The sequence below is a fragment of the Miscanthus floridulus genome, chromosome 19 (genome assembly GCF_019320115.1).
Source record: "Miscanthus floridulus cultivar M001 chromosome 19, ASM1932011v1, whole genome shotgun sequence".
Taxonomy (NCBI): domain Eukaryota; kingdom Viridiplantae; phylum Streptophyta; class Magnoliopsida; order Poales; family Poaceae; genus Miscanthus; species Miscanthus floridulus.
The window spans coordinates 62854547-62866349 of NC_089598.1; the positions used below are offsets into that span (position 1 = coordinate 62854547).

At 44.3% G+C, this 11803-nt stretch overlaps 1 long non-coding RNA gene across 1 annotated transcript in view; it reads right to left on the reverse strand.

Moving 5' to 3' along the window:
- Positions 1 to 1716, reverse strand: part of LOC136528272 (uncharacterized) — a 30064-nt gene extending 28348 nt beyond the window's left edge. Inside the window, exon 1 of the long non-coding RNA XR_010777038.1 lies at positions 1603 to 1716. This is a non-coding gene — a long non-coding RNA (uncharacterized lncRNA). The remainder of the gene's footprint in view (positions 1 to 1602) is intronic.
- Between the last annotated feature and the right edge of the window lie 10087 nt (positions 1717 to 11803).

Here is an 11803-nt window from a genome sequence, read left to right on the forward strand (position 1 = left end):
CCTGCGAGGGTTAGTCCATGCATGCAACCAAAGTCTACACTAGCAGTTTTGGTTCAAAAATCAAACTAGACTCCATGTCCAATTTGATTTAGGTAGGCTAATTAACCTAAGCACCCTGCTTAATTTAAAAAGCCTATGGAAGTATGATCATCGCGATTGACCAAAACTCCCAAACCTAAGCATACTACAAGATTAACTCAAATAGATATATGAACATTGAATCATAAACTAGAGAACCATTTTTTATACGCAAGCAATGCAAATGGGGTGGATGAATGTGATTAAGCAAACATGCCATCGTTTTGATAACAAGGAAATTAAACGAGTGAAATGCATGAAAATCTAGGCTTTAGCCTTTTCTCATAGTGCGGACCATCTGACGATATCATACTGACTGGCAAAGCCAACATATGAATCTGATAGTCCCGTTTAACATCTGTGTACTACGAAGCTAGACTAAGAGCATCGAATAGATAGATAACAAAGAAATTTGCCATCTACCTAGACTAGGCATAGCGCTCGAATACAGTTCAAAGTCTAGGAGCCACCCAAAGAAAGCACTAGATATTTGGTGAATCAAGCAAACATGCAGTGGTAAAAATAAAAATGGAAAAGATATTTTTGGGTTGGTTCTCATACATTGATCGATCACCCACAATTTGAGATGGCATGGTGGAGGTGTTGAAGGTTCATGATTGATCGAGCACCCTAGGCTCATGATGATTTTTCTTTTTTTATACCCACAAAAGCTAGTGGTAGACTAGATTAATAGATATCAAAGTCAGTATCAAAATCCTTACGCCAATTGCTTCACCGGCAATGGCACCAAAAAGCTTATTGGTATTTGTTAACGCAAACAGAGAAATCTGTAAGCGCACGGATACTATTGTAGCTTTCACCCAGGAGTATTCCAGGGTATCGTATTTATCCTCAAGGAAACAATGGTTAAACAAGCTAATAGTTAACCATCATGTATGTACTAACTAGTATACCAACTAGACTGATGTGGGGGTAAGTGATAAAGATAGTAGTTTTTATATGAAGACACACACAAGAGAACTCCATGGTAAGATAAAAGAGCAGTAAAGCTCAGTTGGGAGGACAACGGGGGATCACAAGGTTCCTTTATACTTCTCTGTTACTATGGTTCTATTCTAGAGCAAACCAAAGGGATTAACTAAACAAAGGGGAAAGCATAGTGATCACACCATAGCACTTTGGGGCAGTAGTTCCTTTTCGATCCTCGAAAAGACTAGGAAGGGGTGATCGGGGTCAGGCTACCAAAAGCTATACGAAAACACCAACCCGAACATGGTGGACTACAAAGGCTTGGTCAGAGCTATCACCTCCGGGGCTACCACAACTATCCGTGGGGTTGGACGCAAACTCGGGTAACTTATAGTCTAGATACCACGTTTACACTATCGATTACTATTCTAGTCTCACATAAAAACTAGAGCACTCGGTCGAGCAGAGATCCTATGCCAAGGTGTAAACCATTATTCTAACCATGCTTAGCTAAACCACTAAGACAAGGACTAGATAACCATGAACGATATTTAAGTAATTAGAGAAGATAAGTATAAAGTACTTGAGTCTTACAAAGAACCGATACAAGATTTACCGAACCTCCGATGACTCTTCCAAAACTTGCACATCTCTCCCTAACTTCTAACTAGGCTATACTACAATTATATCTTAGAAAATAGAGTGGAGAGACTCTTGTAGTGTATGTTACAAGTGAAGGAGAGGGGCTCTATTTATAAGCTGTCACCGGTGGAAATCAATCCTTGCTAATCAATATGGTACTAAACATGTGTTAGCTGCTTCTCATTCTCCCACGCCTGGGCCTGTGCCGTATAGGCCTGCCACTCGTCAGGGCTGGTAGGGAATGTACCTGAGTCAGCGCTGGTTCTGCTGCTGGGCCGGCCTGGCCAATGGCGCACTCAGGCCTTCCTGGGTTGACTTGCAGGCGATGTAGTGTGTGCCAAGCGCCCTGCTATGCTGCTCCTTGTTGACCAGCGTGGTGCACTACTGGTGTGCAGCACCTGACGATGGTGAATCTTGGCTGGCTGGATGTCCCTGCATGGCATGCACTTGTGCATGCCTTGCTACTCCTGCGTACCGGTTGGCCTAAGCGCTGCTGCAGATGCATGGTTGCTGATAATAACGTGAATGCTACTAGTGCCATTTCATGCTGGTGGTGGTGGTGTGCATTGCCCGCACACAAATACATATTTATTTATTTATTTATTTTGATAACTTTGATGATTATTTCACAAAGGTGCAATGCAATTTGGCATCTGAGAATGTTTGTGGTGATGGCATATTTATATTATTTGTCACGTCCGGTTGCACCAATCTTGCGTATGTCTCGTATAGAATTGATTCCTGCATATTTTAGACATATTCTGCAAAATAATTGAAAACACCAAAACTCGTAGAACTTATTAGATAAAATAATATTATGCTCTAATGTAGCATAGAAAATATCATTTTAGATTAATTTGGCGGGCAAAATATGAATTAACAACCGCCAACAGTCTCAAGTATCAATTTTCCCGCACTAGAAAAATTACAAGCAACATATCAAACATCTCAATGAATTTGAGGCCAAGATATCTATAAGTATGTATATCCTCTGTTGACATTCAACTTTGCCTTGAGCAACTTAGTAATGGATTTAATTTGCATTCATACTTCTGCAGTTGAGGCTAGCCATTGACGACAACCAAAGAAGTATGCACGAGTATATTCCAGTCTGTTATAGGACAGACACGGTACAAGTTCAAGCGATCCTACTTCAACGGCGTCCCCACTGATCAAAACAGAAAGACCTCTCCTGTGTCTGGCATGAATGACGCATAGTGGTGTGCACTTGTCCAAAAGTGGTCAAGTTACTACACCACAACACCGAATTACCGTCAGACATCTAACGCTAAAAATTATGTTTATCGATGGATGATCAGTCGCTAAAGATAACCCACAAACGATTTGTCCCTCATTTAGCAATTTACTGGCTGTCACTATAGATAATCATATTTAACGTTCAACTGTCTATCGCTAAAAATAGGTACATCAATCTATTTGTCGCTAAAAATATGGGCCCTCATGCGCGCCTCCTCCATCCAGCTCGGTCTCAAAAAGGAGGCCCAGTTCCAGCCCGTTAGAAAGCAAACCCTAAACCCAGTCTCTCCATCCTCCCAACAGCCGCCAACACCACTCCCTCTCTGTTTCTCTCGCATCTAGCTCTCCACCACAGAGTTCGATGCCCCTCCGCCGCTCTTCCTCCGTCCTACACCTCCTCCTTGTCGCTGGTGCTACAGACGACGGTAAACGGCGCTCCCATGAGCCGCTCACGTCTTCATCGACGGAGGGCCGATGCTCGTTGGGGAGGGCTAGCGCATGTGGGGGAGGGCCGGCATAGCGGCGGTGGCGGCCAGGACGTGCTCGTGAGCCCATGTGCCTAGGGCCGGACCTGAGAAGCTTCGCAGCCCAAGAAGAGCTATAGCAGCGGCAGATCTAGAGGTTAAAGCTGAATGGAGCCACCACTACACCGCCACAGCATCCACGCCTCTCCGTCTCAGGTTTCTTTCCTTGCCGTCTGGCTAGCTCATATTTTAGTTTCCGTCTTCACTTTTGGTACTTATTAGGTAGAGTGTGTAGATCTGAACGTAATATATATACTCTGCTTGCGCATATCAGCATATGTGCTGGGGTGAAATCTTCTGTTGTTTTCTAGCACTAATTATAGAACAGAATAGAATAGATGCGAATGGGTTTGGATACGTGCTCTGCTGTTCTTGATTTCTCCCATCGCTGCTCTGCTTTGCAACCCAAAACTTAAACTTTTTGCTCCGTGGATAGCTAGACCAGTGCAGAGCTCTTAATTAAGCATATGAGAAGGGATTATAATCCAATCCAATATAAAAAGGCTTCTACATTGAACCGGAGAATGATAGAAAATAATATAAACTATTGTAGTGTTTTGTTGGAAGTTTATGTGCAGTCAATTTATATATAGTTTTTTGGTGCAGGTTCTTGCACTTGTGCAGTCCTGCTTGACTTTAGTTGCAATAAGCTTTTCACTGCAAACGAACTGCTACTAGATAAGTAGTTCCAATAAGCTATTCAACTGCTACTAGATAAGTTGGAGAATGACGTGTCATTGTTGCTGGATCAGGGTGTCGAATCTATTCTCATGGCCCATCCTCATCGTCTCAAGCAATTGCAGTTGACTGTTTTTGTATGTAGAAGAGTTGGGAAGTTGTGCTCCTTTTGCTTGCATTATCTCAAAGCACTACCAGCAGATAACATGGTAAGCTTTTTCAGAATTACTAAACTAAAAAAGTCATTATGTGCTTACAAAGGGCTAATGTACTTCCTATATTTGTGGGATGATAATGTGCACACTGAATTGGCCCTTGCAATCATACATTAAATATGACTGAATACTAAGATTAGTGCCATTGTCCTACATGCATTTTTTTTCCTGTAGCTTGTAGTTAACCTTTTTTATAGCCGCTTCTAAAATTTTCAGTTGAAATTTAACAGCTGCATATGTACAGGAAAATTTGATGAAAAAAATAGGTAGGGGCCTCCCCTGTTGTTCCCTCAAAAAAAATATCAGCTGCACATTAATGATCATCTATCTATAAAACTCTCTAAACAGTTGTATATTTACTCTTCTATGGTTTGTGCAAAGGAATCGATGAATCTCATCAGTAAATAATTATTGTTCCTCTCCATGTTTTGATCAGCTAGGTTATTTTGCTCTTGCCTATACAGTACTAAGATCTGGGATCATTTCCTTTTATATATATGGACACCAACTTTTCTTTTCTCCGGTCATATTGAAACAAAAAAAAAGTTCAATAGCCATGACCATAACATAGTAACAGGTGAACTCTCTACTTGATAATTTTATATGAGACTATTATATTTCTTATAAAATACTACATTCTCTGTTGTTTCTCTACCCTTTTGTATGGTGGGTAACCTTCCACCTCAATTACATGGAGGTTTCAGGAACTTACTGGATTATGTGTTGTCTTACAGGAAACCCCTACCTATTCAATGTTGATTGTTTGGTTCAAAAAAAACATAATGCGAGTGGTTCCGAAACTCTCTTAACTGGTGTTTTGATTTTGTGATCTGCAGCCACTGCGCTCATAGAGTGTAAGAGCTGAACAAGGAGTTGCCTGAGCCCTCAAAGAGCCAAGGTATTGTTGGTGTCAAATCATACACATAGTGTAGTTCACCCTATAATTGTATGATTGTTTTCTCAAGTCGGTTTCTTTATTAGTAGACATAGTATTATGCTGCAAAATATTTTGTATTTTTTTTCTAAAAGATTCAGTGTAGTTCACCCTATTATTACTTCTATAAGTTATCCCATTGGAATGCTTTTACCTTACCATTTATTCCTTCCGCTGAAAAGATGAAGTGGAAGAGGTAGATGATTGCGTTCATCGCGTCTCTGCTGGCGGTACTCATCAAAGTCCGCATGTATCTTCTCAATTTGCTCCTTGCCCGCCTTACGAGCGCTCTCGGCTTCCTCCGCCTATTTTTTGGTAGCCTCTAGCTCTTGCTCAAGGGCCTAGATCCTATAGGCCCTATTCGCCAGCTCCTTCTCAAGGTTCTGGCGAACGACCTGCCCTTGCTGGCGAAGCCCTCGAGCCAGGAGCATGGCCTGCAACAAGCGAAGAGTGAAAAACTAAGAAAACATCAAGAGAAAGAACACGACACTGGTGGGCGAAAAAGGAGAACAGATTCTTACGCTGACAGAATGAAAATTTATCGCCTCGGCAAGAGACGAATCCATCACCTTTAGGAGGTCCCTCTCCACCTCTTGGGCAACAAACGAACCCGCACAGGCATTAGCGAATTCCACCGCTGCCTTGCCGAGCAACAGATCGATGGTGTGCAATCACTCATGAGCTTGAAGCATCCCCAAAAGAATGAGCAATACAATAAGTTTCTTCCTTCGTAACACTCATTTCATCGGAAGAGCTTGACGCCGAATAGACCCGCATGAAGAGCTTGACGCCGAATAGACCCGCATCTTGCCATAGTCTTTAGGCTGGGAACTTAGCCGCAGCTCCCTATGACTAAACACTGCCCGCGGACCAGGCTGTCGGTTAACCGAATAGACTCCGCATAGAATCTAGACTTACCCTACAATTGAGATAGCGAAGCGTTAGGCGACGCAGCAGGGGTGGAAGCAGGGTGAACAGATGAGGGCTCCTCAGCGGAGGACACCTTCGCCCTCTTTGACCTAGTATCCTTCGGTGGGTCATCAGATTTGCGAAAGCTCTTCCTTTGTTTCTCGCGAAAAACATAACTAACCGACATGGTGTCAGCCGCACCAAACGCGTCAGATATGTCAGCAACTTTCCCCGGCTGCCCATTCCATCAAAGCTACTGGCAGCCTATAGCACAAAGGACAACAAAATGTCAAAACACGAGGTCAAAAGCAAGAAGGCTTAGGGACAAAAACACCAAGCAAAATAAAGTTCGAAGCAAATAAGATAAAACTACCATTTCGGTCCAGACTTGGCCAAAACGGCGAGTCTATTCAATTATTGCTTTCTTGATGTTGCCCACCTTGCTAGCGATCTCCCTTCCAATTTGAATATCAGCCGACTTAGCAAGGCCCCATCCCCGGTCACTGTGTTTGCGCTTGCACGACTCTAGGACCACGGTATTCGCCCCATGCCTCACCATTGCCTTCCTTCCTCTACATCTTCGACTGCCAGTCCCGCGACCATGCGGGGCAGCATCTTTGATCGGAGGATTCGTTGATGGACCATCGTGGTCGGCATAACATAGACCCATCGCGTTGAATACATGATTCAAGCACCTTTTTCCTCCCAAGCACTGGCACCTTCCCCTGTGCTCCTTATCTCCATATAACCCGATGATCTGTTTGGCCTTATGTTCGATATAGTTCACGAAATCAAATTCAGTAAAAAAGGCATCAGATCAAGTGACTCCAAGGTTTGGGTAAACATATCCATCCCTTTGCTTGAACTCGAAGAAACGGGTTTCGCCGCTTAGAGGCGGGCTCTCGCAGGCAAGCCACTCCTCAACCAAATCCTAGCTAATCTGCCATCGAGATATTAAGGTGAAGGCGTCCACGACTGCGATAGTTTCTCTCCTATCCATCTAGAATTTAGCCAAATGAAGGCCCTCCATAGGGACCATCTGAGAGACCAAGATATGAGCTTTCGGCAAGTCATTCGCCAAAGCTTCAGCAACATCTTCGTCAGAACACACGTGATGATAGAACCAATAGTCCGTCCAGCGCGACCACTTGTTGCGATAAGCTAGCACTATGGACACCGTGCCTCTTCTCTTCTTTGGTATGAAGTTGTAAGACCCATAGTGGGCTATCATCTCAGACTTCGTCCATTTGTCCTTAACAGTCTTCTTATGCAACTAGGTCTCATAGTAGCAAGCAAACTTGTCCACACAAAGAGCACTTATGGTCATCTTCAGTACCATAGCCGAGCGAAGGCATTCGGAGTCAGTTGATGAATTTGTAATTTAAAACGTTGCAACACCTTACCCAAGAAATCTTCACAAGGAAATCATAGCCCGGCCTCGTAAAAATCACGAAAGACAACAACATCATAGTGGATTAGGCACCTCCTCATGACCCAGAGTGTGACACAAACTATGAAGGGTACCCTTGATAAGACCGCACTAAACATATTCGTCTAGATCATCCTCCATCACGCGCTACCGGCCTACCCGACAAGTGGCCAGAAAAGGATCCAGCCACCCTTTCACCATAGATGGCGTAGGCTCCGTAGTCTCGGCCTCTTCACCCTCCTCCACTATCTCAACATCAACATCAGTCTCTTTGATCGTCAGATCAGATGAATTGGCCTGATCATCTATAGTGGGATGCTCTAGCATCAGGTTGTCTCTTCGTCCTTGCAGAGAGTCGGTCAATATCTAATCCATTTGGCTCTACGAATGAGTACGTGACTTGGAACTAGAACCACCAGATGAGCTCCCGCTGGGCAAGCTTTCACCATACGATGACTCACTTGACATCTATTCGCGCACATATCATAACAAAGGTACAAGCAAAAATAGTAAAGAAACGAAGAAAGCCAAGAAATAACATCAATGAGAAATGAAAGCGAACTAAACCAAATCAAAGTAAGGCAAAACTTAACTATGGACAACTTGCGAAGAGCGGAGTCCTGCGACCAGCGAACGAAGCGAAAAGCCAAAGCAAGCGAAGGACAAAAGAGCGAATAGGCGCCTTCGATCGGGAGCTGAGTAAGGAAGGGAGTGCATGGCTCTCCCACCCCTAAGGGGAGGCTTTATATAGCCACCTAGGGGTTAACATGCGCACCGAGAAACCATTGTGGCAGTTCACCTGGCCATCGCAACGGTTCAGCGACCACGAAACAGTAATTGCAGCGCGCAAACCAAAAGAAAAACGGAATCAGTTAGCTATCTTCTCCTAAAAAACTCAATCAGGTTAAATCAGTCCTCCACTCTTCACAGGGGACGGTGTCCAAGATCTATGGCAGGGTTGCTCGTCTGACGGCCATGACATCCGCTCGAGCAATGCCGAGGGGCTAATGTTGGGAGCACACCAAGCCTTTGGGCACCCCCACGGGGCTCGTGCAATCACCACCCCTTGTGCAACCACCATTTCACTAGAACGAAATGACTCATAATGCACGGAGATGAAGGCGGAGCCCAGAGCATGGCCCACGTATCGCCTATCATTTCGCCAAGGCGAAAAGGCGGCCTAACGATTACACGGGGGCCTGTTGCCTTTTCGCCAAGGCAAAGAGGCTAGACCCATGTGCAGTGGGGATCGTGGTCTTTTCGCCTAGGCAAAAAGACGACACTGAATCGAGCAGAGACTGTCGTCATTTTGCCAAGGTGAGATGTTGGTCGCGCATTTTGGGTCTAGGTGCGTGGTCCACTCCTTTCGCTTGGATGAAGAGGCGCGAGCGAATTGGTAGGAATGGTAGTCGTCTGGGCCATTTCGCCAAGTCGAATACTTGGTGCTTGTCTGTGTATCTGACCTTGCAGGTGTTTGCCCAGAGGAGAGCTTGCCAAGGGACAGGGTGCCGACAACCCTGATCTATCGGGGGCCACTCAACCGGCAAAAGGGCGACACAGCGCGGGGACCAGAGGGCCAGCGCTACCTGAGATGGGCAATACCTCCAAAATGGCGAACAAGTCCCAGGCGGATGAGAATATTTCTCGATTATGTGGCAGGTAGAAGGGTAGTTCCATCCATAAAAAGCCTACTGGCGTGTATAAATGGCCCTTGAGGCAGAAATTGTAAGAGAGAAGACCATTTTACTATGTATACATTTGCCGCATTTCCACCACCTTGTATTCGCTTCGGCGTCAGGTTCGCTTGATCTGCTCGCGCTGTGACCTGGTGTTCAAAAGGCTAAGGCCTAGAACAACATATATCATGTTTTTGGTAAATATAACAACAAAGGACAACATATGATATATCGAGTTTACATTTGTACAAATCTGAATTCTCCTTTGATTGTGCAAAATTATGATCAATTAGAGGACTATACAATCAATAATGTTGTCATGCCATATTCTTCTAGTCTTGCTTTATGGACACAAGTTAAATCCAAAGAACGAGAGCATATGTTTCTTGCTAGTACTAATATTTTGTAGGATGATATTGACAAAGATCGTGTGCATTTCAATCGAGGAGACTACATGTTTGTAGGAAAAGACATGCTGCAAATTTGGACATTTGGTCATATTCTTTCTCACAACATTGTCCATTCCTATTATTTTGGCAATCTTGTTTGTCCTCATGTTCTGCAGGATTGACTTCAAGCAAAATCGACGCCGAGGATGGCTTTTCGTCAAGAAAGGGTCCTTGATGTAGATATGGCCCAATCTTCCGATAGGTATGATAGTGTCGATTGGTGGAGACTCGACATTCATGATCTAGGCTTCGAACCAAGACTGATTCGGACCCCACAGCCATTACACCACTGCTCCGTTGGTTATTAACCATGCGAACGCGATTGACCTCGCCAAGAAGGCTTTTCTGCAAGCGAATCGAGGACACAAGCAAGAACAGGTAAACGCAATCTGAAATTGCAAATAAATATGAGGCTTCTGAATATGAAGAGGAGTTCTAGTCTTTATTCGAAATGACTAATCGTCACAGGTGAACAAGATCAAGAATAGGGGCCTTGGTTTAACAGCAAACGATCTTGGCGATACAGTTGCAGCAAACAATGTCTGTTTCACGTGCAAAACAAGAACGCAACAAAACCCCAATCCCTAATGAGAGCGGCGGCGGCTAATTATAGTCTTGGGCGTCACCCCTCCTGGACGCGCCCCCTAACAGGCTCTAAGACGATACACGGCCCAACAGACCAAAAGATGGTGTTGCAGCATCCAGGCAGATTATGGACGTTGACTTGTTTTAATGATTCCCTTTGACTCTAGATGATTTTTGATGTGAAACCAAAGCCATTGGTTAGCTTATCAAATTATCTTTCCATCCATATGTGGATCATTGAAAACGGAGTCCGTATGCGTCCTAGACGTTGATTTTACTCGGGACTGCTCCTGTAATCCGAGATGGACTCGAATTTGATTTGGGCCTCCACCTTAGTGACTCGAACCGGATGAGCTTCGGGTCTTCTTCTCGGTTAGGACACCCTTGCTGATCTCCTCAACCTCTATCTCCAAGCATGGTCATATGCATCGTGGTCATGTCCTCATCAGGGGGCGCAGGCACATGTCTCCCCTGCCTCCCCTTCCGCGACGGGCGAGGTGGATGGGGCGCGTCGCGGGCGCACGAAGCAGCGCAAGGAGGTGCCTGGTGCATCATTTTGCTTGTGTGATTTGAGGTTCATATATATCACCAGGGGCGGATCCAGCGGTGGGGCGGGGGGGGGGGGGCTACCCAAACTGAATCAGTGCAAATTACTGTAGAGCCCCTATGAATTTTTAGGCAAAGTTCTATAGTGTAGGGGGGCTGAGACTTAAGATTGAGCAACAGTGTTGTTCAGTCCCCCCTAAAATATTTCCTGGATCCGTCGCTGTATATCACTTTTGTTTGGGAGTTGGCTACGGGGTTTGGGAATGTTTTAAAACCTCTGGTTCTACTTGGGACAGCAGTTACTTGTTGTCACTTTGGTTATGCATAAATAATTTGGTTTTTAGAGACAAAAAAACAATCTTATCCTTTGTGGATTTTATATATTGTTGGTTATACACTAGCTCCGTTCAGAAGTTTACTCACAGGATTTAGTTACAGTGGCATAGCAACGGTTGGTGAAGGTAGCAAGGTATTTTCTTCCTTGCCATGTCACGATCTACTCTTAGGACCAATTGTCATTAAAAGTCAGGTTCCTTTTTCTTTTTCTAGGCTGTTTTTGCTTTTGCAGAGACCAAAATAGGTTCAAGGTTATTGGCCTTGTTCATTTCTCTTATAATCCGTATTTTTCAACTTATTTATTTTAGACGGAACAGTGTTTTTCTCTCACAACAAATCAGTCAGAACACTGTTTCGGCTTATTTTTTCAGCGAAGCGAATGGCTTGTATTGTATCAATTAATTCGATAAAATCATGTTGAATTAATAAAAAATCACTTTATTCAAAAAAAAAAAAAGGGAGACCACTGGTGTCTATATGTCCCTTGCAGATATACTGCTCTCGGTGATGCCCAGCACGGCGCAAGATGGTGAATCCAACGCCATTGGCTATTGAAGTCCAGATTTTTTTCTGAGTTATTAGTTCGCCCGAAAAAAGATCAACCGGGTGGCCGGG